The 6,000-nt window shown below is 38.7% G+C and overlaps 1 long non-coding RNA gene across 1 annotated transcript in view; it reads right to left on the bottom strand.

Moving 5' to 3' along the window:
- Positions 1-669: 669 nt before the first annotated feature.
- The window catches only part of LOC308525804, a 285,480-nt gene continuing 280,149 nt past the window's right edge, over positions 670-6,000 (bottom strand). Inside the window, exon 6 of the long non-coding RNA XR_013996480.1 lies at positions 670-947. This is a non-coding gene — a long non-coding RNA (uncharacterized lncRNA). The remainder of the gene's footprint in view (positions 948-6,000) is intronic.

Here is a 6,000-nt window from a genome sequence, read left to right as displayed (position 1 = left end):
ATGACCTTTGAGCCATGGCACTGCCCCTGGTGCAGCTGGGGTGGGACCATGGGAGGTTGGCTCCAGAGAGTGTCCGGCCCGTCTCGCCCAGTCCTGTCTTGCCCCGCCGGTCACCTTCTAATTAATTTCCTTTCAATGTGCATGAATCTATGCACCAGAACACTAGTTATCTATAATGCAAAGTCCCTCAGTAAGTTATGTGACTGACACACAAATGGAACACATCCTGGGTACCTATTGCTATATATCAAACTACCCTAAAAATACAGTGACTTATGGCAATAATGATTTTCTTATATCTCATGAATTTGTGGGTCTGGAATTTGAGCAATGATCAGGTGGCTGACTCATCTGCTCCACAGGTCATTTACCAAGGTCACTTGATGGTATTCAGTTTATGGTTGGCTTGGTATGGAAGAACCAAGATAACTTTACTTATTTGTGTGATACTTCAACAGAGATGCCTGAAAGGCTGAGCTCAGCTGGGCCATTCTCCTCCTTATTTATATATTCAGAGTCTCTCCATAAAACCTGTCCAGGAGATGGATAGATAGGCTTCTTACATGGCCACTCAATGTTCCAAGAGACCCAGGATGACAAACCAACACACCATTCTTCTACCTGGTAGTTTCCCTAGTTTATAAAAATTCTATTACATTTTTTTTTTTTACAAAACTTGTATGGAAGTACCTATTTCTATACAATAAATCATAAACTGTTTATATAGAAGGGCATGGTCCTGGAGGAAGGAGGGAGATGATTTTAGTAGGATTTTTTTCAGCATAGTGGACACTGCAGTGACCCAGAAACCCTTTCAGTGAAGGTCTTCTTGGCCCAGCTGCTGGAAGTGCTGACCACAGACAGCCTTTAGCTGCCACTTTCTTCCTTTATAGCCTTAGCTATAAAACTCAGTTCACAAGTAGCAATGGGGATGATAGTGACAGAACCTGAAAACAACAGAAGCATAAATAAGTGCTTAACCTTCAGAAGTTAGGTGGACGTAATTATACTAATGAATGTCATTCAAGAAGCTTGACTTGTGGAGATGGTTAGTAGGACATAGAACTGTAGGAACAAAATAGAAAAGTAGTCAAAAAGGTTACCATTTAATTAGTACCATCAAAATAAATCAGGAATGGATGATTCAGAAGTTGAGAAAAGTTGCTCACTAAAAAATCATAATCTCTTCTCCAATGGACATGAGCCAGTATTAGGACATAGAACAAAAACTAAAAAATGTCCAGGTCCCCAGGAAGACATACTCAGCCATATTACAGCAAGCATACACAGCAATGGTTTCTTTCAGTTCCTCCCTAAAGAGCTGGATATTCACTAGAGTAAATGTGGACTGAGGAAAGAGTAACACCCAAACATTTTAAAGACTTGAACACAGGGTTCATATTGATATTGTTACCTGGACACATAAAGTGTTATTATGACCCCCTTGATAGAAGAGAATACAGGGACAAATAATAAATGGAATCCTGGTTGCTGAGAGGTTAGCTAAGCTACTCCTTAGTTTTGTTGCCTTGGCATCTATTTTGTTGGGCCAAGTGGCCTGCAGTGACCTTAAATTGGCACTAGCCCCTCAGGCAAATGCATGCCCTAGGGCAGGGGTGGGCAACCTTTTTGTGAGTGTGTGCAAAACCAGCAAAATCTCTGATTCAAAATTCTTCTGTGTGCCAACCCTAATTTTTTGAGAACATGTTACGCCTACTTGATATCTCTTAAGGTGTACGTATGTGAAGAACCTTGAAGAAACAATAAAATTCATTTGAGCGACAAAAACACAGTATATGATGATGAAAAATACATTTTTAATGTATACATGTTATGTAAAATTATTTATCTAAGATGCACCTACACTGAATTTATCTTAAAAATAAAAAAGTTGATATTAAGAAAAAAATTGTAAATGGAAGATTATACGAGAGGGTTTCACGTGCAGCAAAAGTTACTGGCGTGCCATGTTTGGCACGCGTGCCAAGGGTTGCCCACCCCTGCCCTAGATAGCAGCTTGCAAAGTTACTGATATGATTTCTCCAACATTCCTTGTGATCAACAGTCTCCCTGGCCTCTCCCTTATGAGCCCGTAAATAATAGGTATTACCAAAACCCCACTCTTTTGGTTTGAATTGATTAATCTAACCTTAGCCCAAGAACCATAAAGCATCCCAGGTCCTGTCTGTTTTCTGTCTATATTCAGAGAAGCATGCCATTCAGAGAAGCATTCCTAAATCCTAAGCCAGGATTTAGGAATAACAAACTCCTCTATTTCGATTCCTCTTCAGGTCCATTGTTGAATGGCGGTTTACTTTCGCCACACCCTGCATGCTGCTTCAAAAGTGTTAATTTAACCAAGTTAGAACAATGGCAGATGTTATTTCTTCATTTTCTGAAGAAATCGTTCTTGGTCTGTGGAGCAAAAGTTAATGGTAGTCGCAAAGTCCAAGTAGCAGCCTCTTCCCTCCTGTCTTTTTCTCCCAAGCCAAGCAAAGAAGAGAAAAACATCGTTATCCTAGGGCAGTGATGGCGAACCTTTTGAGCTCGGTGTGTCAGCATTTTGAAAACCCTAACTTAACTCTGGTGCCATGTCACATATAGAAATTTTTTCATATTTGCAACCATAGTAAAACAGACTTATATTTTTGATATTTATTTTATATATTTAAATGCCATTTAACAAAGAAAAATCAACCCAAAAAAATGAGTTCTCGTGTCACCTCTGACACGCATGTCATAGGTTTGCCATCACTGTCCTAGGGGGACAGCAAAAATTAGTGCCACTCCTATAGCTCTAAAGGACACAGGTGTGGCGATGCTAATCAAGTCCATTTAACTTACCAGTCTAGTTTTTGCAAACACTAAATAATCCTCTCTTGGGCTTTTATCTGTGTGTGTTTTTTTATTTTATTTCTTATTGAGTTGTAAGTTCTGAATGCAAGTTTTTGTTAGATAACAACATGACAATCATTTCATCCCACTCTGTGGAACTCTTATCTATATGCTATGGGCGGGGGGAGTATTCCTCCTTTGGAAACAAGGGCCTCTAAATCTATAGAGTCCAGAGTAGCTCCTATGCACATTCTTTGTACTCTGAGGACAATTTGCTATTGCAGCAGGAGTAGATACATGGGAATCTGAGCTACTTGCTTATGTAATTTGTTTATTGCCTTTGTCTTCTTCATGTTGACTCCTGAGTGTACCTTTTTCATCTAATGATGGATTTTTTCCTGGCCCTGACTTAGCCTTATGAGTGGGTGGTTCTGACAGACCTGATTTATGATGGATAGATGTGGCTGCATGAACTCCTGTTTTTAAAATGAGGAAGCTGGGAAATAAAATAATGTTTCAAAAGCACAATACTAGTAAAGAGTACAGTTGGGACTGAAACCCTAGTAATTGAACACATGTCTATAAGCATCATGTCTCACGAAGATGTGGCAAGAGATAGGAAGAATAATAAATATCAAATAGAGAGAAAGGAGGAAACCTTGCCAAGCTCTTGGGAGGGAAAACAGCATTCAACTAGTCAAAAAGGAAATGTTTTCTAAGGTTAGACAAGTTTTCTGTTGGGAGTTGATGATAAATAATAAATTCAGGAAAGATCTTGAAAATAAACTAAAATCCAATAATTGGAGAAGAGGAGTTCCTGAGATCAAAGTGTTGGGGAGTCAGGTGGGTCGCATAGGGAATTGGCTTCAATCAGGAAGCCTCAAAGCTTCAGGGATAATGGGTGACTGAGAAAGCGTGGCCTCTGGGTGATGATTGATAAAACCAGTTTGAGGCATGGGAGGAATGGTTCAAGGGAATGGGAAGAGGAGTGGATAGTCACATGTAGAGCGTGGTTCCAGAATCCTTTGTTCCATTTTGTTCTGTGAGGTGGGGGTGGACATTTTCCTTAAGCCAACTGCACTGGGGAAGACCAGCTGCTCTCTCAGGCTGCGCCTGGAGGATGGAGAAGATACAGGTGACACAATCTGAGAAATAAAATATTGAAAGTGACGAATGAAAAGGATACAAATAGTCTGGCTTTCAAATCAGAGCTGGTTCCAAGGGAAAACAATGAAAGTAGCTGACCTCGCTAGAGGCAGGTTTTTCATAGGCCGATGCTGAAGAGACAGCTAAAGAAAACAAGATTTCTTGTGGAACTCTAAGACAGCAAACCAGGTCACACTGGTTTCTTAATTATTCAGGAAGTATAAGAGAGAAATTGATAAGTCAGTATGGAGGAAATTCCTGATAGAGCTAGAATTCTTATGCAGTGAAATAGGTAACCATAGAAACATACTTATTGATCATTCAAACCTACAGCAGTAGCCATAGGAATTCTGAGCTTCTCAGCAATTTGGAAAGAACTCATAAAGAGAAAGGGAAGCTAAGGTACAGGAGAGGGCTGAAGGCTCAGGAACTCCATCTCCTCTGTCCAACTCTCTCCAGAACCATATATCCACTGTCCAACTCTCTCCAGAACCAGTTGGGTTCATAGAGATGGTGTTTTCCTCAGTAAACCATAGTCTGGGTTCAAGATTCTTAGATATCTGAGTCAGTTTGAATTTTTCCTAAAGATCCTTTCTAGACTTAGTTTGATCTGGAAATCTAGGAAATTTACTGCTCCTAGTCCTCCAGACTGGAGGTGTATTAAGGTCAATTTGAATCTTTTGAAACTCCATGGATTAAATTTAGGTGCTTCTCATCCTGTCCCGTAACCCCCAGGAGCATAAGAGTACAAGCTTGGATTTTTTAAAAAAAATCTATTTTCTGCTTTTAAGGGCCAACATTCTACAAAATAAGAATTGTAGGAAATAGATTGATATTGACTTCCAGAAAATTAATGCCCTAAACATGACTCATAGGGTTTCATAACGTGTAGGAAATCTGTCTTTCAAAAGTAAAACATTTTTAAAATTACTTTAAATCCCAAGCATATTTTGTCAACTGGTAGAGAAGCAAATTTTCTTAAATTGGGTTCAATCTGAATATTAGCAGAAGAGTACTAGAAACTAAAATGATCTGATTGAAACTGATGAATAACTTTTCTTTTTAATCTAAGAAGGTTGATAGGAAAAGAGATGCATTGAGAGCAAATAGAAACAAGTTAAAGGGATAATTAGGGATAGGAAAAGAAATATGTTATTCAGACCACATTCTTACTAAGGAAACATATTGCAAATGTGTTTGAAACATATATGGGAGAAAAGTAGCCCTAGTAAAATTAAAGAGTAGAGAATTAAAAATAAGTTCTCAGGAAATGTGGGATTTTATACCACTTTTTCCCTTTTGCATTTAATGTGAAGTCAGAAAGAGCTGCCTAGGGCATGGAGTATATTTATTAGTGTAGTTGTGGAAGAGACCATTGTAAAAAAAAGATTGGAACATCCTCAGGCAAAAAAAAAAACTATAAGTACTAAGTTCAAATAACCCTGATTCATGACAAGAGAACAGGAAGACCAAGTCATGCTTTGAATTAATCGTTTTTGCCATATCTCAGAAGCTGGCTGAATACACTACCTGGCTCTTTTAAAGTGAAAAATGATAACCACAAGAAAATCATTCTTCATTGGCTTATGAGAGGGGAACATGAACTTGCAGATTGGAAATATTTTTGAATTTGCTGAGATTAGAAGAAATCTCAAGATGATGTTAAAAATAGATAAAATACGGGACAGAAGAGAGGGTAGGGAGAAACCTATTTGGATCTTGCTAAATATCACATAATTTTAGAACTGGAAAATGCCTTAAAACTTACCAATTCCAATTTTCTTTCTTTTTTTTCAAACAAGAGAGCAGAGTTCAGGACTCTAAACTGATACCTCAGACTCCCATCTCATTGGCCTGTACTGGTAGCTGCCCTACTGCTTTTATTTCTTCTTTTGGGGTTTCTGTAGGTGGGAGTAACAGTGTTTTCTGTGAGAATTGTCTAGAAATCATTATTGGAGGATGGGTTGTCCAAAGACTGGCTCTCAGTGTTTCATGCTTCTACTCTTTGGAGTAAAGTTA

This window comes from Myotis nattereri, assembly GCF_964212035.1.
Source record: "Myotis nattereri genome assembly, chromosome: 10".
Classification (NCBI taxonomy): domain Eukaryota; kingdom Metazoa; phylum Chordata; class Mammalia; order Chiroptera; family Vespertilionidae; genus Myotis; species Myotis nattereri.
This window is presented reverse-complemented; position numbering and strand designations above follow the sequence as displayed.